A 24,165-nucleotide genomic window follows, 5' to 3' on the forward strand; every position below is an offset into this window, starting at 1 on the left:
GTATAAATGTCTAAATAGTTTCAGTAGAAATGGGGAGGAAAAACTAAAGCAGTTCCTCCAGGCATAACTAACTGCATTTATTGTTATTATTCCAATATTGATTCATCAAAATGTGTTCACACATGGTTGAGAAAAAGGGTTCCCTGTGGAGGGTGGGAAGTTGAATCATCTTCTATCCCTTCAAAAGCCAAACATTAGTTAAAGTAATGGGATTCTGACTAGTTTTTACGGGTGTTTGTCCTATGTCTCAGATATCACCCAGCTTTCCCTTTCAGATTTTGATAAGGTTATGACTACTTGAGCATTCCACAGAACTTTAAATGGGTTCTGTTTGCAGTTGAGTTTGAGTCTCCTGAAAATGATTTTTGGCATTTCATAAGTTCACAAGCAAATGTGAAACACCATCATGATTTAATTTTATGAGTCATGCTTTAATTTTGTGAGTCAGCAAATCTTACAGGAGGAAAGCAGAATTCTAACCATATTCAAGGCAGCTAAAAGATGGATGACTTTTCATTTAAACCTACATGTGCAAGTCTCTATTAAAATTTGCATTTTCTGTTAATGAATTGTGGCTTAGGATATTTTTAAATGATCATTCACATTTCAAAACAGCTCAAATATTATAATATATAAATATATTAAAATATATTAAAATACATAAATATTAAAATATAATATCCAGGCATTAACTAAGCTTAATAATTCCCTAACTCTATTAAGATCACATCCTGAAGTAAATATTTCCAATGCCAATATAACTTGTCTCCCAATATTCTGCTTAGCATAAAACAAAAGCCTATAAGCCCACGGTCATGATACAAGCTTATCCCTCTTCCACTTGTGTGCCAAGTCATTTCAGTTGTGTCTGACCCTTTTGCAACCCTGTACAATCACCGGGCTCCTCTGTGCATGGGATTCTCCAAGTAAGAATACTGGAGTGGGCTGCCATTTCCTACCCTAGGGGATCTTCCCGGTCCAGGGATCAAACCCTGGTCTTTTATGTTTCCTGATTTGGCGGGTGGGTTCTTTACAACCAGCGCCACCTGGGAAGCCAGACTGAAGCGTGGCTTGCTCATCTTACACTTGGCTCATCTGTAAAACAGTAGATGAAGCTAGCTGACATCCAGGTTGCCCTTAGTCACAAAACCATAGAGCTGATTTTAATTATTTTCAGAGGTAGCTAAGTTGGTAAAGAATCCACCTGCAGTGCAGGAGACCCCAGTTCAATTCCTGGGTCGGGAAGATCCGCTGGAGAAGGGATAGACTACCCACTCCAGTATTCTTGGGCTTCCCTGTGGCTCAGCTGGTAAAGAATCCACCTGCAATGCAGGAGGATCTGGGTTCAGTCCCTGGGTTGGGAAGATCCCCTGGAGAAGGGAAAGGCTGCCCACTCCAGTATTCTGGCCTGGAGAATTCAGGACTATACAGTCCATGGGGTCGCAAAGGGTCAGACATGACTGAGCGACTTTTACTTATGAGAAAGCTTAGAGATAATGAACACAACATGTTCCTTTTTAAAGATAAGGAAATTGGGTTTCTAGAAATAGAGACTTTTGGGAGGTCAGGTTAAAGATCAAGTTTACATGGAGGAATTCTGGGTCCCAAACACTAGTCAGCCAATTAGCAACCTGATGCTCTCCTGAGTCTCTTCCTCTCTTCTAAGGGATGTCTCTCAAAGGAATATACCAAATGCAGCATCTCATACTTAAAGAAACTTTAAAAAGCTAACATATTCTCTAAAAGGCTTTCATCCTTGATATTAATTTTAGTTAAAAATAATATGGCCCCATGATATAAACTAAAACCAAAATAACCCCCAAACTCAAATTGCTCATGGTGGGGCATGATCTAGGTCTTGCTACTCTTTCTCTTGCTTACCCCCTGCCTGTATAGGAGAATCAAGGGTGAATTTTGTGCTGTGACAAAAATCATGATGGCAGTAACAAGGCTGGCACTGAAAGAAACCTCAAGGGAATCTACAAGAGCAGATAATATGAAATGGATTAGAAGACTGGAAACAGAAAAAGAACAAATAGTGTATCTTTGCTAAAGAAAGGATTGTTTTTAAAGACCTTGCTGTATAAATTATACTCACCTTTGATTTTATTTAGTTTGGTATATGTAACTTTCAAATGCAATTTAGCAAATGGATTTTAATCTCTGGTCTTTATAGTGCCTTTTCTCTAAAAGCTTAACCTCACAAGGTGAACAATGAAGGAACACGCTACTCAGACAAAGGTCTCAATCAACTTTGGTCAAGAAATACTAGACTGCATGGAACTTCCCTGGTGTCCAGTGGCTAAGACTCTGCTCCCAAAGCAGGGGGCCTGGATTCAATCCCTGGTCAGGGAACTAGATCCACATGCTGCAAGCGAGAGTTTGCACGCCACAACTATAGAACTCCAGAGCCACAACTAAGACCCAGTGCAGCCAAATAGAAAATTAAAAAAAAAAAAAAAAAAAAGAAATACTAGACCCTTAAGTACCAGCACACAGCGTCATTAAATGATGAGAATACATGTTTTCTTTAAATTTTAACACTGCATTTTATAACTGGGATATAATTATTTGAAAGATTAACCTGAGATAAACAAATTTTCTCATCCAAGACTGTGTTGTCCAATATATCAGCCACTAGCCAAATGTGGCTACTGAGCAACTTGGAAATATGGCTAGTTTAAATACAGATATGTTTTCAAATAAAACACATACTATATTTTGAAGACTTAGCAATCCCAAAAGTAAAGTGTCCAATAAGAAGTTGATATTTCATACTTATTTATATTTTATGTTGCTAAAATTATATGTATTTTATATTGATTTATGTATATTTAAATTTTATATAATTGTATTGCTATATTATATATAAATATATATTTGTATTATATGTTATAAATTACATTTATACTTATTTATATTTTATATATGTATTTTCATATTTTATGTTGAAATAATATTTTGGATATACTGCATTAAATAAATATATTATCTAATTTTCTCTGCTTTTTAGTTGTTTCAGTGTGTCCAGTAGAATGTTTTAAATTACATATGTGGCTGCCCTTACATTTTTATTACATAGCTTTGGTCTAAGGCATTAAGCAAAGCAGCAAAGAGCCAAAAATTAATTCTCAGGTCACCAATATTCTATACAGATACAGATATTTTCAAAGAGTTTTCTCCCCAGAATCTCTCTGACAATTATCCTGTCAGATACATCGTTACAGAAATAAAATTTCACTTATATATATATGTACATAAACTATATATATATGTGTGTGTGTATGTATATACATGTATACATAGTCTTTTTAAATGACCTTCAGTATGGTCTTTTAAAATGACCCACAATCTGCATTTTCACAATAAGTTGCTTTAAAAAGATCAAACTCTATCTGCAAAATGTACTATTTCTTTTAAATCAGATTTATAGAAATGATTTAGTGAAGTGGATGAACTACCATTAGATCATCAAAAGTGAGAAGATAAATCAATCACTCTCTCACTATACACACACACACACAAAAGCACACATATAAATACCTACAAATATAAAATGCACACACACATTTATAAATGAAATGTACATAATTCATATACAAATATGAATGGTTAACAGTATTACAAGTGTGAAGGAAGACAAAAAAATGAATGCAGTGATGACGCCTCTATGAAATTACACATAAGTGTAACGTCAACAATCAGAACGACCTGCAAGATACTACTGTTTATAAAGTTCTCTTTCTTTAAGGTTAAATTCACAATTTAAAGCTTCTTACAGAAATGATCAAGTAATTTCTTAGGCCTCCACAGATCACTCAGAGGTAGCAGAGGACTTACAGATTATTCAGTCCTAGCTTCTCCTTTCACAGATGAGCTAACGGAGGCCCAGGATGGAAGAAAATGTCCGAGGCATAGAGTAAGCCTTTTCCATTTGTTTTAAATTACCGAAACACACAGACACCAGTATGTTGTTTATAAAATGTCTACGCTGTGCACAGGTCCTGTAAATAAACCAGCATGACTCCTTTCTCTGGAAATGGCACAGATTCAAGGACTTTCTTTGGTGAAGTGCTGCTGCTGCTGCTAAGTCGCTTCAGTCGTGTCTGACTCTGTGTGACCCCCTAGACAGCAGCCTACCAGGCTCCCCTCTCCCTGCGATTCTCCAGGCAAGAACACTGGAATGGGTTGCCATTGCCTTCTCCAATGCATGAAAGTGAAAAGTGAAAGTGAAGTCTCTCAGTCGTGTCCGACTCTTCGCGACCCCATGGACTGCAGCCTACCAGGCCCCGCCGTCCATGGGATTTGCCAGGCAAGAGTACTGGAGTGGGGTGCCATCGCCTTCTCCATTGGTGAAGCAGTGGTCCCTAAATCATGTTGGAGTTTGAGCTAGCTTAAGAACAAGGGACCAAGTGGTGCTGGTGGTAAAGAACGACCTGCCAATGCCAGAGACATAAGAGATGTGGGTTTCATCCCTGGGTCAGGACGATCCCCTGGAGAAGGCAATGGCACCCCACTCCAGTACTCTTGCTTGGAAAATCCCATGGATGGAGGAGCCTGGTGGGCTGCAGTCCACGGGGCCCCACAGAGTCAGACATGACTGAAGCAACTTAGCACGCAAGCACAAGAGCAAGGGATGAAGACAGCCTAGGAAGGGGAGGGAGATGCAAGAGGAAGACCTTCAGATAAAAGTCAACAGTAAAGGGAAGCAGAAGGAGACAGCTTTGTGTTTTCATGTACCTCGATTAGCAGAGCCACCCTTGCCTAAACTGGGTCATCTGGTTGGTGTTATCTGAGAACTAATAAAAAGCTCTCTTTTCCAGGCTCTTGCTACTTTCTTAGGGAAGAGGTTTTCTGAAATAAATAACAGCAGTAGAACTGCTATTACTAATATAAATCATTAATCATCAATAATAACAAATAAGGCACAAGACCAGTTCTTCTGGTGGGAATCAGGAAAGACAGGACCATTGGGGATAGGCCTGGTAAGGCAGGTAGAACAAGCAGGAAGAACCACCAGGAAGCAGCCCAAAGGCACGGAGCTTCAGGTCAGGTGTGGCGCCACGGCAAGTTTACCTACTCCACGGCAACGCCCGAGCCGCCTATGGCAATGCCGAGAAAAAGCATCAGACACAAGGCCGCTCGGCTCCTGGCCTTCAGGGAATAGGAGGCAGAGGCAACTCCCCAGGAGGGCGATGACCAGGCTCCCCCCTCACGCTCTATGGGGAATCGTGGCCCTGGGCATGGCACTGGGCCCTTTCTCTCACAGCTTCCTCCCCTCGTCACCATTACTCATTTTGGGGGACCATCCAGCACCACGACTACAGCCACGGCTGTTCCTTCCTCTTCACAAGGGACCGGTCTCACCCTCTTGCCCCTTCCCACCTTATTCCATCTATTATTCCTTCTCTTTCAAGTCAGTCAACCTCCCTTTCTGCCTTCAACCCATATTCTTCAGCCTCTTTCTCCCTCCAGTCACCATCCTCTTCCTTCTCTTCACAGAGGGAGTTCTAAGCCCACGCAGTGTGCTTCCTTTTTCCACCACACCAGAGGAAGGTTCTCACTATGAGCCCAGCGAAGGTCCTCCTCTCTCTTGACCTCTGAGCAAGCTCCCCTTCTTCTGTTTCTCAGTAAACACTCTCTACACTTGGCAACTGTTCAGTTTTCCTTGTTGGCTCCTTTCCCTCTGTGCGTGCACCTTTCGAATATCAATGATCTATAAGGTTCCAGGATTTCCCAGGTGGTTCAGTGGTAAAGAATTTGCCTGTCAATGCAGGAGCCCTGGGTTCGATCCCTGGATTGGGAAGATCCCCTAGAGCAGGAAATGGCAACCCACTCCAGCATTCTTGCCTGGAGAATCCCATGGACAGAGGAGCCTGGCGGGGCTGCAGTCCATGGGGTCGCAAACCTTGGCTGTCTTCTATTACACTCTACTTGCTCTCTCTAGGTGATTTAATTCACTTTTGTGGCTTCCACCAACAGCTGTATGACTTCCAAAGTTAAACCCCTCTCCAGAGACTACAGTGGGAGTCTCAAAATGTAGATCTGGCACTCTGGGTGTGTGTGTGTGTGAGTGTGTGTGTGTGTGTGTGTATACACATGCTCAGTTGTGTCTGACTCTTTGGCACTCTGGGGTGTGTGTGTGTGTGTGTGTGTGTGTGTACACATGCTCAGTTGTATCTGACTCTTTGGCACTCTGGGGTGTGTGTGTGTGTGTGTGTACATGCTCAGTCGTGTACGACTCTTTGCAACCCCATGGACTGCAGCCCCGCCAGGCTCTTCTGTCCATGGGATTTCCCAGGCATGAATACTGGAGTGGGTAGGCATTCTCTTCTCCAGGTTCCCAGGTTCTCTTCTCTTCTTCCCAACCCATGGATTGAACCTGTGTCTCCTGCATTGCAGGTGGATTCTTTACAGTCTGAGCTGCAAGGGGAGCCGCTGGAGCTCTGGAGAGGGGTTTAAATAACCAACTCCCTCTGGTCATCTTCACGGATGTCCAACAGGCACTTCAAATTCAGCACCTCTAAAACTAAAATTCTCTCTCTCCATCACCCCCGCAATTTTTCTCCTTCTTGTGGTCCCAGTGCTAATCACCAGCAGGAAATCTACTGAGTGGCCCAAACTTGACTTCTCATCTTTTGCAGCCAGTCTCCCAGTCCTCTTCATCCTACCTCCTAAAAAGCTACTAAACACATCTCCTCCTTTTAGATTCACAATCAGGGCTTAGTCTAGGCCTTCAGAGGCAAAACCATCCTTGTATCTACCCATTCTAATCTTTTACACCATTGTCTGAACTCTTTGTATAACATGCAAATCCTCCTGCTAATGCAGGAGACATGGGTTCAATCCCTGTGTTGGGAAGATACCCTGGAGGAGGAAACAGCAACCAGTCCAGTATTCTTGCCTAGGAAATCCCATGGACAGAGGAGCCTGGGGGGCTATAGTCCACGGGGTTGCAAAGAAGTGGACACAACTCAATGACTAAACAATGACTTAACCTTACCTCGACTCTTCACAAATGTCACCTCCTCAGTGAAGTCTTCCCCAACCCAACACCTGTCCTCCTTCTCCCCAGGGGCCTCCCACTCCTGCCCTCCCCACTAGAGAATCAACTGCCCCACACCAATGCTGGTGGTGCTCCACAGTCCCATTATTCTCAAGCAACGAGCTGATTACATCTGCATTGCGCCCACCCCCCTCCCCCCTCCCTGCCACCCACCAAAACACACACACATACTAGCCCTTCCCAGGTGGCTCAATGGTAAAGAATCCAATGCAGGAGATGCAGGTTTGATCCTTGGGTCAGGAATATCCTCTGGTGGAGGAAATGGCAACCCACTCTAGTATTCCTGCCAGGGAAACCCCAAGGACCCAGAAGCCGGGCAGGCTACAGTCCATGAGGTCACAGGGTCCAACACAACTGAGAACCCATGCACACCCCTGCACTGGCCCGGAAGTCCTTTGAGGGGAGGAATCCTAACTGGTTCATCTTTGCCTCCTTACGCCAAGCACAGAATCTGAATACAGCAGGCCTTCAGCAAATATGTACTGGATAAAGGGCAGTAATTATGTACTGCCCTTTACATGTGTGAAGCACCGAACAGAGTCACGCCAGTATCAGAAGGGCAAACAGCCCATTTTGCAAGTGAGACACAAAGGTGAAATAATTTGCCCAAAGTCTACAACTAGTCAATGAAAGGCTGCTTTTGACTTTCGAAATCCTGTTTTAAGCACTCCACTCCACTCCTGGACCAAAGGGTTGGATAACGGGCTTGTTGTTAGTTTTGTCGTTTAGTCACTGAGTTATGTCTCTTTTGTGACCTCATGGACTGTAGCCCACCAGACTCCTCTGTCCATGGGATTTCCCAGGCAAGACCACTGGAGTTTGTTGCCATTTCCTTCTCCAGGGGATCTTCCCCAACCCAGAGCTCTAACCCTGGTCTCTTGAGTCTCCTGCATTGGCAGGCAGATTCTTTACCACTGAGCCACCAGGGAAGCTCGGATAATGGGCTCAGCTTCTGTTAAAAAACAATCTCTCCTAATCACAGGCTCAGGTTCCATGTTATTCCCAAATCCATAGCTGCCATCATGCTTATACACAACAAAACCTTGACGACTCCTGGCGGCTCTCAGGGTTCCTACCAAGAACAAGGTGTGCCATTTATCACAATTAGCTCTTTGGTCCCTGGCCTAGGAGGCACTACCCCAGAAACATGCAGAGAAGGCTGAATTTCCCCTAAGTACCATTAGGGTTTCATGCCTTGTTCTGGGAACAGAGAAGTGGGTGTAAGCGATGATGATGATGGTGAGCAACGGGATGATTTTAACGTGTGGTCTGGGAAAGCAGCTGCAGTGCTTTATAACCACTTCTTGCACAAATACTCTCACCACAGAATGAGAGGGACCTTCCACTCTCAAGTCTAGACTCTCAGGGTTAGCAATATACCATTATCTACATACTCATTGGTCATCACAGAATACATATACCTCGTGTATCCGACCCCATGGTAACTCATTGCATTCCGGTGTCTTTTTCAGGCATCCTCTTTCGATTCTATGTACTTTCTGTAAAATGTCTTCTAAAAATGACCCCTTTACTTTCCTCTAATTCTAACAGCTTTTTAACATCAGTCCCTCATTTTCTACTAATATCTCCACCAGCTCTCCATGACTGTGCAGCACAAAATTGAAATGAGTCCTATGCTTACCCTGGTTAATACATTTAAGCCTCTCAACTCACAGATTGATCAAACTTGCCCAAGGTCATTCAGACAGTAAGGGACATACATGCACAATGGGCTCCAGGCATGAGGACTAGTTGCCAGTATGCCTTCCCTCTGTACACCTGGGTACTGTGTGGGAAACTCTCCCTCGACTCATCACCTTTTCTGACCTGCCAAATTCTTATTGGCCCTTTAAGGCTTAACTCAAGGGTCACTTCCTCCATGAATCGTCTCAAGTTTTCTCCGCCCTCTCCCCGACCTGGGTTGGGTGTCTCTGCCCTGGGCTTCACCTCTCCCTATCTTTCCTGAAATGTCATCGTCACCTGACCTACTGATCTCCCTCACTAGGCTGCAGGCTTCTCCAGAGCAGGGAAGGGTCTGGGTCTCAGCTTGGGATTCCCAGCATTGGAACGATGCATGACATATGACCCACACAACAGATGCTTGCTGAAAACTGAGCGACAACCCCTCTTCTCTGATTTGGCCGAAGGCCCCATGAATGACATCATCTAACCAGCAGGAGAGACTGCTCATCATGAGCAATGCCATTTTCTCAACTCTCCAAGAACTCATTCTCTCACTAGGTTTACAATGAGACAAGTAGCTACTATTAGTTGACGAACTAGCACTTCTCAGACGCCAACATGAATGCTCTGTGCACAGTATGCTTATCCTGGCAACACTGTCCAGGGGACATCATCCTCATTTTATGGCTGAAGCTCAAAATCAGTTACTTATCCTAAGTAATTGGCCGGGAGTCACACAGAAGGAAGGCTTTGTTTTAAAAGTGTGTATAAAACACCTTAGAGTCATCTGTGTCCTGGAGAGATTCACTGAAATCTGAAATTACTTCAGGGCATTAATTGGGATGCTAGAGTCATGCAAGCATGGTTAACTAGAATTTATAGAGGTTAACGCATCTACCATATGCGTTATCCAGAGCGGCAAATCATGGCCATAGTCCTAATTTTCCTAAGCAGATAGACAGGGATTTATGACACCTATTTACCTCAAAGGGAATTGACTATCAAAGGTCGTATCTGCCAAAATGCTCTGTTAAAGAAGAGGGCAGAGGCCCATCTTAGTATACTCTGCTGCATAAAAAGCTTGGTGCAATGTTTCTCAAAAACTGGGCTTCCCAGGTGGCTCAGTGGTAAAGAATCCCCCTGCCATTCATGCAGATGCAGGAGATCCGGGTTTGATCCCTGGGTCAGGAAGATCCCCTGGAGAAGGAAATGGTAACCCACTCCAGTGTTCTTGCCTGGGAAATCCCATGGCGAGAAGAGCCTGGTGGGCTACAGTCCATGGGATCACAAAGAGTCAGACACCACTGAGTGAGCATGTTCTCAAAGATCAGTGGGAGAAGCCTGGGGCATCAGAGCTACCTGATAAACTACAGCAGATGGGAGACGCCTGGCTGGGAATCCACACTTAACAAGCCCCCAAATGATTCTATCAGAAAGAAAAGTTTAATAAATACCAGCTTAGGACAATGCTTCACTAACTTTAATCTACACAGGACTCACTTGGGGATCTTGTTAAGAAAAGATTCTTATTCAGTGGACATGGGGTCGAGGGAGGGTGGGTTGAGATTCCACCTGTCTTACAAGCTCTCAGGGAAGTCAATGTTGCTGGTCCATGGATCACATTTGAGTGTCAGGGGTTTAGAAGATCTACCCCTAATGGAACAAATTAGCTTTGTTTTATTCCTCAACCACAGACTCCATTCTCCAGCTTCAGGGAGGATTCCATAAAGCCCAAATTCTCAGTATTGGTACAAAATCACTGCAACAACTCAAAACCAACTGGAACGCATTCTCTATCATGAGGGAAAGGCAGAAGCATCCTTTTCAGATATAGATAGCACATATGTTTAGCGTGTGAAAGAATAATTAATCTACTATTACTTGAGTCCTGCTGTGTGTGTGTGCTCAGTCCTGTCCAACTCTTTGTGACCCCACAGACTGTAACCTGCAAGGCTCCTCTGTCCATGGGGATTCTCCAGGCAAGAATACTGGAGTGGGTTGCCATTTCCTTCTCCAATGCATATATATATATAAATGTAAGGTGGATATTCCTGCTCTATAGATAAGCAAATAAGGACCTGGAAAGCTGAAGCAACTTGCTCAAGGTCACATAGCTAATTATGTGTTGCAGCTGGGGCTCCAATCCTGCTCCACTGGGATCCAAAGCCTGTCCTTGCCCATCCTCCACGGCACTAGATATGACCGTGGTATAAAATGCGACAGCCGGGGCGGTGGGGGAGGGGCGAATGTTCCTCCTATACTGGTACTTGAGTTTAAAGGCTTTACTGAGACAGATTCTGGATGGGGGTGAAGAAGGGGAAAAGGTGAATTAATCAGTGATCTATGTTGCCTCATGGACATAAACATACAGATAGCATCCTTGTCCAAGGTTTCCATAAATCTGAAAGTGCAGATGGAATAAAAAGGACATTAGTAGCCAGTGCACTGATCCTAAATGTTCCCACCCATCCTCAGGCTTCCAGGTGCACAGCTCAACCAATAAAAAGGAAAAATTCTTCCTGATCCTTGTGGCCTATTAACTTTACCACATTCTCCTGTATGAGGTTTCTGTAACTTAAAAGTTCACACGGAAACAGGTTGACCCTGCCATATCATTTCACAGTTGCCACACATCTCTTTCTCTGATAAACCTGCCGGCACCTGAAAAAAAAATGTACTCTTTAGTCAAATACACTAAAAATGCAGCAGTTTTGAAGGTTTTTTGGGTAACAAAATCTTCTTTTTCATAAGCCTGATGTGGAGAGAAATGCATGGCAATAAAGACGCTCAGAGAAAGCAGTCAGATAGATATAAAAGTGGATCAAATGAAGGAAAGAGCTATAAAATAAAGTTCCCAAGTGTTTACTATCCGGTGTCTTTAGAAATTAATGCCCCGTTAGGTTGAGTGTCCACAATCAGCTTTTTAGCCTTGGATCTCTCCACTATTATAATTAGTATTCAACAGCTTAACTGTCATTTTCTAAAGATTCATCCTATAATAGCAGTACAACTCTTTACCTATTTAGTGCAAAAAAAGATACAGTTTGAAGGCTGCTGCTGCTGCTGCTAAGTCGCCTCAGTCGTGTCCGACTCTGTGCTACCCCATAGACGCCAGCCCAACAGGCTCCCCAGTCCCTGGGATTCTCCAGGCAAGAACGCTGGAGTGGGTTGCCATTTCCTTCTCCAATGCATGAAAGTGAAAAGTGAAAATGAAGTCGCTCACATCTCCTTAAATTAGATATATATTTGGCAGTCAAAGAATTTTGCCCCTATGGCATGTATTCTCTACACATGATGTTTCAAAAACAAAGACAGAAACCCCAAACAAACAAACAAACAAACACGGACTTGAAAACTTAATTAAAAGTAAAAAAAAAAAAAAAAAGTGTGCCTTGAACAGAATGTAAGAAACAGAATCTGGACCACGGATTACAAACCAGTGGGCATTTCCTACTTCATTCCTTCAGCCCAGGGAACAGTTCAGATCTCAAAAACACCAAACTAAAGGTCTTCAGAAACCAACCTGGTATTTTTCTGGCGAGTTTTTACTGAAATGTTTGGACATGGACATGTTTGCAATGAGTCATAATTTATAGGACATTAATGGCCAATGTCTTCTGTGCTTTCCTTCCCACATTCAATATCATTTTCAAACCAGCTGGTAGGTAGTACATTTTCCAGGCCCTGATAATTTGTATAAAGTTACCAGATCTCAGATTCTAAGGCTGCCACCCAGCACCCTTGCTCGTGATAATTTTTTATGGTATCTAGAAGAGAACCCAATTCCCTTTCTAAACTACATGCCTTTCGCCAGGGAAAAGGCTCACGCACCGTTTTTAAGACGCCCAAAGAGAAGCTGAGGGGCCTCTGGGGGCACGCCAAGTCAAAAGGCAACGGGAAAGGTTAATGGACGGTCGCTCTGGGCAGAGGCGGACGTAATAACAGGATGTGTTCGTTCCTAGAGGAAGCAGGACAGCGCGAGGCAGGAAAGGCGGCGGCAGCGGCACCCAGGGGAAACGGGCGCGCGGGGCTCGCGGGGACCCGGCCTGCTTAGGGGCTCCCGCTCCAGGCGGGTCCGAGGCTCGGAGCACCTCACCCGGGGGGGGATCCACCTCAGGCCCCCTGGTACGCGTGCTTCCAGGGCTCCCTCCCGCCTCCGCCAAAGATGGGGAACGGGGAGAAGAGAAAAGCCGAGCACCGGGAGCTGCGGCAGGTGAACTCAGCAACAAGTCAAGCCCCAGCCCGGGAGGGACCGCGGGGTCCCGGGGCCGGAAGGGCCGGGAGGCTGGGCCCGGCGGGGTGGGGCGGGCGGGAGGGGGAAGGGCGCTGCCGACGCGGAGCCCGGAGGCGCGGCCGGAGCCGGGAACGCTTCCCTCCCGCTGCCCCGGGGCGGACGCGCGCTCTGCAGGCGCGCGCCTCCTCCAGACCTTCCCGGGCCCCAGGGCGGAGGCGGGGGAGGGGAAGGGGCTGCGGCGGTGCCCGCGCGGCGGTGAGGGCGCAGGAGGAGGCCACCTGTCTGTCACCCCGCGCGCGGAGGGCAGGGTTGGCGGCCCCGGGCTGGCGCCCCCGACCGCCCCGGCTGCCGGGAACCTCCCGCGGCAGCCTGCCGCCCGCCCGGCTCGCCCCCGCCCGGGCCCCGGAGGGCAGGTACCTCGGAGCCCCGGCCCCCGGGAGCCTCCCGGCCGCGAACGGAGCGCTCCTCCAGCTCCCTCGCCCGACGTCAGCGTCAGCAGAAGGCGAGGGAAGGGGGCGGAGGGAGCACAGGAACCGGTCCTTCCTGCGGCGCTCGCCGCCAGCCGGAATCGCAGCCGGCGGAGCCCGCGCGCGCCGCAGCGCAGCGCAGCGGTCGGGGGGAGCGGGCGCCCTCGCCTCCCGGCGAGCTCCCAGGGCCGGGACCCCGCCGTCGCCTCCCCTCCCCGTCTCTCCCCTCCGCGGACGCCCGGCGGGCGACCCCTCTCAGCAGGACCCCGGGACCCAGAGGAGGGAGGGGCCGATGGTCTCACCTTGTTTGGGGCGGGTCCGGGATGGGGGGAGTGAGTCTCCTCTCTACTCCCTCGGGTCCTTCCTCGACCCCCATCTCCTGGGGTGCCCCCCGCTCGGATCTACCGCCCAGGGTGACCCCGCCCCGGCTCTCCCGCAGGTGTTCCACGTGTCCGTAGAATTTGCGTCACAATGACCTGGCCGACAGGTGGGAGCAGCCGCGAACGCCCCAGGGTTCCCACTGTGCAGTGCTTTGCGCGTGCTACTTGCCTCCACGATAGATTTCCGTGGCTTTAGACGACAGGACACGTCTTGACTCCAATGCCAAAAAAAGTTACAGAGGCCTCTATCTGGGAATCAAGTGTGGGCTTAGTGTTAAAAGGCTCTATGAAAAGAAAAACAACTGTATACATATATATATATATATTTTTTTTCCGTCTCCATTTTTCACATATCTTTTTTACTTAGGTTACTGACACTTAAGTAATTTCATCTTTTATTCTTTGTCAACAGGAAAGAACCAATGTCTTGTTTTTGAGTACCCTGCCGTGATCACATGAAGAAAAGGTGTTGCTTGCTAAAACCATCTATGCTGAAAAGCAGTCCTAAAGCGCTGTGACTCATCCCTCATGTTATATATTTCTTAAAAGGTTCATTGAATAGTCACCGATTGAAACAATTTAACAGGGTGAAAGGAAAGATAATTATTGAGTAATGACGCAAACAAGCCAGAAATCCACAGATAACATGAATGGGCTGCTTGTTACGTGCCAGGCGTATGCTGTGTACTTCACTGTAATCCTTCAGCAACCCAATAATGTGGGTAGAGTATTATCCATATTTTACAGATGTAAACGTTGCCCAGAGTACCATAAAGGCATTCAGCAAATAGGATGTTGAGCATAAGTTTAAATCCAGGGTTGTCTGAACCAAGAGATTTAGTTTAATCTCAAGATAGAAAGGGGCTTCCCTGATGGCTCAAACATTATAGAAGCCCCTTGCAATTCAGGAGATCCGGGTTCAATCCCTGGGTCAGGAAGATCCCCTGGAGAAGGAAGTGGCAACCCACTCCAATATTCTTGCCTGGAGTATTCCATGGACAGAGGAGCTTGGTGGGCTACAGTCTACGGGGTTGCAAAAAGTGCGATAGGACTGAATGGCTAACACACACACGATAGAAAGATGTCTGACCAAGATGGAAACAGAAAACAGTATAGGAGAAGATGCTGATTTTTTAATAGAAAGGTAGTAAGATGGTACCGCTTCAGGAATTTATATAACTTTTAAAGTTGACATAATTCTCTGGATATTTTCTTTGGGGTTTCTGTTTGTCATAGATGGATTTGAGCCTGTCCCAGTAGGGCACAAAATATAGAGCTGAGCAAATATCAAGTCCTTAAAACATGTTTGTGAATAAACCAAATGCTGAATGAATAGGATCTACAAAACAGCAGATTGACGAGAAGCTGAGATTCAGGAGAAATTTGGTAAGAGAAAAACATTGCTCCTATATAACTGGCATTTATAAGAAGCACTCAAATGAATCTGTAGACAACACAAGCCAAATGATTGTCCTGTTTATAAAAAGGGGGGAAAAGTCCTTTTAAAATGAGAAAAGACTTCCTTGCAAAAGGGAGATGATTAAGATATTTTGTTTTAAAATATTTGATTCCAAGAACCATTAACTTACTGTAAAAACCTAGCTTAGGAAGTTTAAAAGAAACTTTTTTTTTTTAACAGAATGAAGTGTTATTTGTAACATAGTAGTTGCTCAATAAATGTTGGCTGAATGTATCAATTAGTTAAAGCATTGAGAGAGAAATAGGTCACAAAATTTCCTGATTCTAATGTTGTCCTTTCCACCAATGGTTATTTAGTAGTTACCTGAAAACATATTAGAAACCCTATTTATTAAAGATTGGCTTTGTGGTAGATACATTTGTTAATGAGCTTTGGCATCGATGAGCTTCAGACATCTAGAGCTAGTAGAATGGCAGGTTGCTTGTATATTCACAGCATCTGCTCAAAATGCAAATAATTGGAACACAGGTACTCGGGGAAGTGAGAAAGAAAGCTGATCCGTGAAACTAATTACTCAGGTTTCCTTGTACCTTACAAAAGGCCATGTTAGTCAACATGGCACTGAAATGCCTTGGATTTAACATAAAGAGTTTAACATAAGGTGTTAAATGACTTTTCATCATTATTTGGGTTGTCCTAACATTGGGGATAATACTTAAAGGAAGAAATAATAAACCGGTGCTTGTCCTGCATTGCCACAGTGAGGGCTTTCCCTTCCCATTTGAAAAATTGCTCCATTTATAATACTTCCATTGCGTCTGTATACCAAGTTGTTTCAGTCTTGCAGAGCACCCACAAGGTGCTAGTGAGAACCGGAAACAATTTCTGAGAAGATTGGCTTTGGGGTGGATATGTTTGTTAATGAGCCAAATCTAGACATCTAGAGCCAGTCGGATGGCAAGCTGCTTGTGTGTTCACAGTATCACCTCAAAATGCAGATAATTGGAACACAGGTACTAAGAAGAGAATGGCTCTTGAATGCTGGAATGTGAAGTTGTGGAAGAAATAATGTGCGTTTTCTAGAATGTAGCAGGATCAAAAAGTCTTTACATGTTCAATGATCTTTTGGGGGGTGCTTCCCAGGTTCTAGATTGCTAATGGGACCACATGAATTAGGAATTGTGTTAGGCTGCCCTTAGCAGAGACACACAATAACAGTGGATTAAATGAGATAGAGATTTATTTTATTCCCACATTAGAAGAATTGGAAAGTAGGCTGTCCAGGGCTGTATGGCCTCTGCTAGCTCCTTGGGGTGCTGCCCTCCTCTCCTGTGCCACCATTCTTAGCAAATAAGCTATTATTTAAAGAAAAATCCAAGCTGGAATGTGGAGAAAGAGGAATCTTCATACGTTGCTGGTGGGAATGTAGAAGGATGTATCCACTTCGAAAAATGATCAGGCAGTTCCTCAGGTGCAATAGTACTGGAGTGGATTGCCATTTCCTTCTCCAGCGGATCTTCCCGACCCAGGGATGGAACCCAGGTCTCCCACATTGTAGACAGACGCTTTACCATCTGAGCCGCCAGGGAAGTCCACAGTTAACATATGACCCAGCAATTCCGCTCCTATGTATATAGCCACAAGAAGTGAAGACCTGTGTCCACACAAAAACTTGCTCATATACCAGCATTATTCAAAGCAGTCAAAAGGTAGAAACAATCCAACCATAAGTGGATGAATGAATAATAAAATGTAGTGCAGTGGAATATTATTGGGTCGTGAAAAAGGACAAAATACTGATACATGCTGTGTCTTGGATGAACCTTGAAAACATTCTACGTGAAAGAAGTCACCACAAAAGTCAAGTCAATGTATTATATAATCCCATTCATATAAAGTCTAGGATAGGGAAATCTACAGAGACGAAGCAGATTGGTGTTTGCTTAGGGCTGGAGAAGAAACACACACGCACACACACACATACATATATGTATATACCAACACATATACATGCATAAATTGTATGTATGAATATATATAGACAAATTATCCATCTACATAGTATAGATGTTAGTGTACTGTTTGTAATATATTTTAATGTTCTGAATGCTGCTTGTGCTCTCAGCCAACAAGAGCAAGTGAGGCAGGATCCTTGTGCCTCTTGGTGAATGGGCACCATAAAGCAAATATCTGCTCTGCCATTCATCCAGAAAGATACAGCTTTCTAGAGCTCTGAAATCCTTTTATGACTCATCTTTGACATCATCATCTATACTCTTTTGGTACCTGCTAGGGTAGAGCTTAAATTATTCTTATTATCAATGTGTTTAATATGAGCTACCCATGCAAATATCTGTTCATTATGAAAAATGTTTTTGCTTCAGAGTTGCTAGATGATTAAAATCAGATAATCTATAGGAGTAAATTTTGAAAAAAATGATGTTTTAAAAGTTATTAAATTTGTTTGATTTTTATCAGTGATCAAAATTTAAAGAAGGATTAAGCTAAATTTTATTGGAGGAGATAGAGTTGTTTATTCACTGTATCTTGTAGTACAGAAATTAGATGTACTCAAGGATATGTACTAAATATATTGACCAGTTTTTGTTTAATTCTTGTGATCAGTTGTGTTCTGCACGTAGCAAAACAAAGCTTCTATTATTCAGTTCAGTTCAGTTAAGTTGCTCAGTTGTGTCCAACTCTGCGACCCCATGAAATTGCAGCACGCCAGGCCTCCCTGTCCATCACCAACTACTGGAGTTCACTCAAACTCACGTCCATCGAATCAGTGATGCCATCCAACCATCTCATCCTCTATTGTCCCTTTCTCCTCCTGCCCCCAATCCCTCCCAGCATCAGAGTCTTTTCCAATGAGTCAACTCTTCTCATGAGGTGGCCAAAGTACTGGAGTTTCAGCTTTAGCATCATTCCTTCCAAAGAAATTCCAGGACTGATCTCTAGAATGGACTGGTTGGATCTCCTTGCAGTTCAAGGGACTCTCAAGAGTCTTCTCCAACACCATGGTTCAAAAGCATCAATTCTTTGGTGCTCAGCTTTCTTCCCAGTCCAACTCTCACATCCATACATGACTACTAGAATTACTCTCATCATTTAGTTATTTGTTGTTCAGTTGCTTTGTCGTGTCCAACTCTTTGCGACCCCATGGACTGCAGCAATGCCAGGCTCCTCTGTCCTCCACTATTTCCTGGAGTTTGCTCAAATTTATGTCCATTGAGTCAGTGATGCTATCTAACCATCTCATCCACCTTCTTTTGCCTTCAGTCTTTCCCAGCATCAGGCTCTTTTCCAGTGAGTTGGCTCTTCACATCAAGTGGTCAAAGTATTGAATCTTCAGCTTCAGCATCAGTCCTTCCAGTGAATATTCAGTGTTGATTTCCTTTAGGATGGACTGATTGTATCTTTAAGCAAACCTCTATGTGCATGTGAAAATAGAACAGATGTTTAATTAAAAGCATTAACTCGTTAATTAAAATTAACTTCCTTTCCTTTCAAAATTCAGGCTACAATGAAAAGGCTTCTTTTACACTGAAGAGAAAGGTAATTATTTTCATTGCTGCACCAGCTTAGATTTATATATAAATAATGCAGCTCCCTACACTTCCACCCCCAGTATCTTTCACTGAAACTTCTGCAAGAAAATTGCTGGTGATGGCATAAAAAAGGGACATCTTATTCACTGCCAGTGGAGAATTTTACTTAATCATGTGCCATCCAGTATAACCCTGCTTCTCACTAGGATCTGTGCTGGGATCTGGGCAAATTTTAGCACAGAGGTCATAGCCATCCCTTGGTTTTGGCAGACTTTTGGATAATGACCACCTCAAAGGGTCACTGTCTAATTAAAAACAGGACTTAAAGATTACGAAGGTGAGCTCTAGGTCTTTGCTGTGTCTTTTTCTCTGTGCACAGGGACAGTTTCGAAGACTTACTAAGAACTCAGGTTGAAACACACGGGTCCAAATTTGGTTTAATCAGAGTAAGGCTGAATTAGGACTATAACTCCTGTTTCCAAATCCCCAATCAGATGCACTTTTCCTCTTCTACTTTTTTAGTAAAAAATTTTATCTGCATATTTATTGGCTGTGCTGGGTCTTCATTGCTCTGTGCGGGCTTTTTCTGGTTGCGGAGAATGGGGACTACTCTCTCGCTGCGGTGTGCGGGCTTCTCATTGCGGTGGCTTCTCTCATGGAGCATGGGGTCTAGGGCATGTGGGCTCAATCTTTGTGGCTTTCAGGTTTTAGAGCACAGGTTCAGTAGCTGTGGCGCATCCGCTTAGCTGCCTTGCAGCATGTGGGATCTGCCACAACACAGGGATTGAACCTGTGTCCCTTGCAATGGCAGGCAGATTCTTAACGCTGGTCCACCAGGGAAGCCCCTTCTACTCTCATTTTAACTCCATTGCTAACTTTCTTACTGTTAGTGTCTGTAACTAGTAACAGATACTGTTAGTCATGTCTCACTATTTATTTTTTTCTACAGTAATACAAATTTCAACCGAGCATATTTTGCCCAGCTGAAGACTGTATTTTCTAGCTTCCTTTATGGCGTGGCATGGCCATGTGACCAGGTTCTGGCCAACACAATGTGGCTGAGACACATGTGTATAACTTTCAGGTCATGCCTTTGAAAGAAACACACGCCTTACCTTTGCCTTCCCCCTTTCCCACAGGTTGGATCCTGTCTGGCCATGCAGATGGGGGAAATACTTTGAGGATGAAAAAGAGATGGATCCCTAACCACCTGATTTGCCCATAGTGGATTGTTTTATGAGAAGGAAATAAAGTTCGTTCCATTATATTTTGAATATTATTATAGCCCAGCCTTTATCCTAATTAATTCATCTCCCCGATGATATTGTTAAGTTCACTTCAGTTCCGTCACTCCATCATGTCCGACTCTTTGCAACCCCATGGACTGCAGCACTCCAGGCTTCCCTGTCCACCAACTCGTGGAGATTGCTCAAACTCATGTCCATCAAATCAATGATGCCATCCAACCATCTCATCCTCTGTCATCCCCTTCTCCTCCTCCTGCCTTCAATCTTTCCCAGCATCAGGGTCTTTTCCAATGAGTCAGTTCTTCACATCAGGTGGCCAAAGTATTGGAGTTTCAGGTTCAACATCTGTCCTTCCAATGAATATTCAGGACTGATTTCCTTTAGTACTGACTGATTGGATCTTCTTGCAGTCCAAGGGACTCTAAAGAGTCTTCTCCAACACCACCGTTCAAAAGCATCAGTTCTTCGGTGCTCAGCTTTCGGTCGAACTCTCACATCCATAACATGAGTACTGGAAAAACCATAGCTTTGACTAGATAGACCTTTGTTGGCAAAATAATATCTCTGCTTTTTAATATGCTGTCTAGGTTGGTCATAGCTTTTCTTCCAAGGAGCAAGTGTCTTTTTAATTTCATGGCTGCAGTCACCATCTGCAGTGATTTTGGAGCGCAAGAAAAGAAAGTCTATCACTGTTTCCATTGTTTCCCCATCTATTTGCCATGAAATGATGGGACCATATACCATAATCTTCGTTTTCTGACTGTTAAGTTTCAAGCCAGCTTTTTCACTCTTCTCTTTCAGTTTCATCAAGAGGCTCTTTAGTTCCTCTTTGCTTTCTGCCATAAGAGTGGTATCATCTGCATATCTGAGGTTATTGATATTTCTCCTGGCAATCCTGATGCCAGCTTGTGCTTCTGTCCTTAAGGAATTGCAAATTACTAGAATCCAAAACACTGAAAAACACCAAATACAGTTGAGAATGTAAAGCAAAAGGAACCATCATTCATTGCTGGTGCAAATATAAATTGATATAGCCACTTTGGAAGATAGTCTGGTGTGCCTGCACGCTAAGTCATTAGGTCATGTCCAACTCTTTGTGACCCTATGGACAGTAGCCTGCCAGGCTCCTCTAGCCATGGGATTTTCCAGACAAGAATAGTGGCGTGGGTTGCCATTTCCTACACTCCAGAGGATCTTCCCAACCCAGGGATTGAACCCACATCTCTTAGGTCTCCTGCATTGGTAGGCAGGTTCTTTACCTCTAGCACCACCTGGGAAACCCAGTATCTGGCAGTTTCTTATAAAACTAAACATGCTGTTAACACACTAACCTGCAATTTCACTTCCTAGTTTTTATGCAAATGCGTTGAAAACATGTCACATAAAAAGCTGCATGTGAACATTTATGGCAGCTTTATTCACAACTGTCCAAAATTCGGAGCAAGCAAGATGTCTTTTAATGGGTGAGTAGATAAGTAAACCTCCACACAGTGAAATATTAGTCAGTGTTTAAAAGTTTGCTATTGAGAAAAGACGTGGAGGAACCTTAAAAGCATGCTGCTAAATGAAAGAAGCCAGTCCAAAAAGGTCTCACACTGTATGACTCCAGTTATATGACATTCTGGAAAAGGCAAAACTATGGAGATGGAAAAGAAAAAAGAAATCAGTGCCAGAGACTTCAGTGGAGGGATGGAAGGATCAATATTTTCCCCTAATATCTAATATTTGAATGGCATTATCTGTTTTACTTATTTCAGGTGGAGGCATACATCTGGTTCCTGTTACTCTATCTTGGTAATTAATGAGTTAACAGTAACTTTGTATCATGTATTTTGTTGGTCAATATTATGTGTGTAATTAATATTGCTATTTAGTGGGAGAGAGTCTAAGAATTTTTTAGTATCGAAGAAGGGTTTTCATGAACACTCCCACTGAAAAGCCCAGGGACAGACAATTCATAAAAGAAGAAATTAAACTAGCAAAATTTTTCAAAAGAATTTTTCAATACAAAATTTTCAACTTAAAAACATTTTTATCATATTGTCAAACATGAAAAAAGCATAATTCTTAGTGTTGAAGATATCGGACATGGACAAGTCCGTACTCTCATAAACAGGATGAAAACAGAATTTTTTCCAGTATTATGGCAAAATAATTGACATACATCCCTGTAGAAGTCTCAAGTGTATAGCTTGATGGTTTGATTTATGTGTATTGTGAGATGAGTATTGCAGTAGGTTTAACTGACATCCATCTTCTTATACAGGTATAATAAAAATTAAAAAGTTCTCTTATGATGAGACCTCTTGGACTCTATTCTCTCAACAAATATCTTGTGTATCATGGAGCAGTGTTAGCTACAGTCATCAGGTTGTATATAATGTCCCTGCTGCTGCTGCTGCTAAGTCACTTCAGTCATGTCCAACTCTGTGCTACCCCATAGGCGGCAGCCCATCAGGCTCCGCCGTCCCTGGGATTCTCCAGGCAAGAACACTGGAGTGGGTTGCCATTTCCTTCTCCAATGCATGAAAGTGAAAAGTGAAAGTGAAGTCGCTCAGTCGTGTCCGACTCTTAGCGACCCCATGGACTGCAGCCTACCAGGCTCCTCTGTCCACAGGATTCTCCAGGCAAGAGTGCTGGAGAGGGTCTCCAGTGCCTTCTCCGATATTATGTCCCTAGTACTTACCTATCTTATGACTAAAAGTTTGTATTTTTAGTCATTATCCTGCTGTTTCTCCTCTTGCACCATTGGCCTATAGTAACCACGAGTCTGATCTGTCTTTCTATGAGTTTGGAGGGTCTTGCTTTTTTTTTAGATTCCACATGTAAGCAAGATCATATAGTATTTGTCTTTCTCTGTCTGATTTATTTCACTTAACGTAATGCTGTTTGGGTGCATCCTTATTGTTGAAAATGGTAGGATTCCCTGTTTTTTGGCTGAATAATATTATGTGTGCATGCTCAATCACTCAGTTGTGTCCGACTGTTTGTGACCCCATAGGCTATAATCCACCAGACTCCTTTGTCCATGGAATTTTCCAGGCAATAATACTGGAGTGGGATTGCCATTTCCTACTCCAGGGAGAATAATATTTATATATATTAAATATGATATATATAGATCCCAACTTTTTTATCCACGTATCTACTAATGGATGCTTAGGTTGGAAATAAAAATTTTGCATTGCTTTATGGGGTGTAACTTGGCAATATATACAGAATGTTGATTGTGCATGCCTGTGATCTCACATTTCCACTTTTAGATTTTGTTTTTCCCACAGAAATAATTAGGTGAATGTACAAAAGTGAACATTTGGAGATGAGCATCACAACACTGTTTATAATATTAAAACTTTAAAACAGTAAATTGTCCTTCTAAAGGAAGGGTTAGTTAACTAAATTATGGTACATTTAGGTATTGGAACACTGACAGCTATTTTAAAAATGAGGTCAAGATGTTTTCTTTCTTTCTTTTTCTTTTGAGTGAAAATAGCAGCTTGCACAACTCCATGTGAAATATGATTCTATTTAAGTAAATATTTTATATATAAGCATAGGCTTTTAATAATATTCGCTAAAATGTTAACAGAGGCTGTCTCTAGGGAGTGATCTTTGGGCTGAGGTTGCAGGAGGGGGAAAGTTGCATTTTCACTTATATTCTGTGGTAATGCTTGGATTTGTTTTATAGTGTACATACTGAATTTTACAATTTGCAGATATAAGGAAGATTAAAATTTTGACACTCGAAATAAATAGAAGAGATCCTTACCTTTGAAAATGTTTGGAAATCCTGGTTATATGATTTCTTATTGACTTCAAATTCCTTATTGATTTAACATTTTATGCTTCTGACCTCTAGACCAACCTTTAAGATTCCTTCCAGTGCTAAAAGTCTGTGGCTTTCCTCTGCTTGCCGTTGCTGCTGCCATCTCAAATGAGAACTGCTTAGGTAAATCTTAGAGACTCCCTAATGGTGAGACCCTTACACTAGTTCAGGTTCTAGTTTTCCTCCTATTTCAAGTGATTTTATTCCTGGGTGACAGTCTTGAGCTGGTTATGAAAACATGTAGAAGAGCATTGGGATTGAAAAAGCTAGAAGTGATTCTAAGAATCTCTG

The 24,165-nt window shown here is 43.4% G+C and overlaps 1 protein-coding gene and 1 long non-coding RNA gene across 29 annotated transcripts in view; one reads left to right on the forward strand and one right to left on the reverse strand.

Annotated features, from left to right (window-relative positions):
• The window catches only part of ICA1 (islet cell autoantigen 1), a 165,574-nt gene extending 151,678 nt beyond the window's left edge, over window positions 1–13,896 (reverse strand). For 12 of the 27 annotated variants that reach the window (XM_027968491.3, XM_027968488.3, XM_060414517.1 and 9 more), the window contains exon 1: window positions 13,401–13,480. The gene's annotated coding sequence lies outside the window, so the exon portion shown is untranslated. Of the gene's footprint in view, window positions 1–11,295; window positions 11,411–12,580; window positions 12,708–13,400; window positions 13,481–13,752 lie in introns of those variants that run through there. The other 15 variants (XM_060414521.1, XM_060414518.1, XM_060414511.1 and 12 more) reach the window with 3 other exon arrangements.
• LOC132659667 (uncharacterized) lies at window positions 12,716–20,066 on the forward strand. 2 transcript variants are annotated; one of them, XR_009600331.1, is made up of 3 exons: window positions 12,716–12,962; window positions 14,243–14,296; window positions 19,941–20,066. It is a non-coding gene; the product is annotated as an uncharacterized LOC132659667 (long non-coding RNA). The 2 variants fall into 2 exon arrangements; XR_009600330.1 differs by lacking the exon at window positions 19,941–20,066 and having other exon boundaries at window positions 14,243–15,663.
• The last annotated feature ends 4,099 nt before the right edge of the window (window positions 20,067–24,165 follow it).

Source organism: Ovis aries, chromosome 4, assembly GCF_016772045.2.
Source record: "Ovis aries strain OAR_USU_Benz2616 breed Rambouillet chromosome 4, ARS-UI_Ramb_v3.0, whole genome shotgun sequence".
In the NCBI taxonomy this organism is placed as follows: domain Eukaryota; kingdom Metazoa; phylum Chordata; class Mammalia; order Artiodactyla; family Bovidae; genus Ovis; species Ovis aries.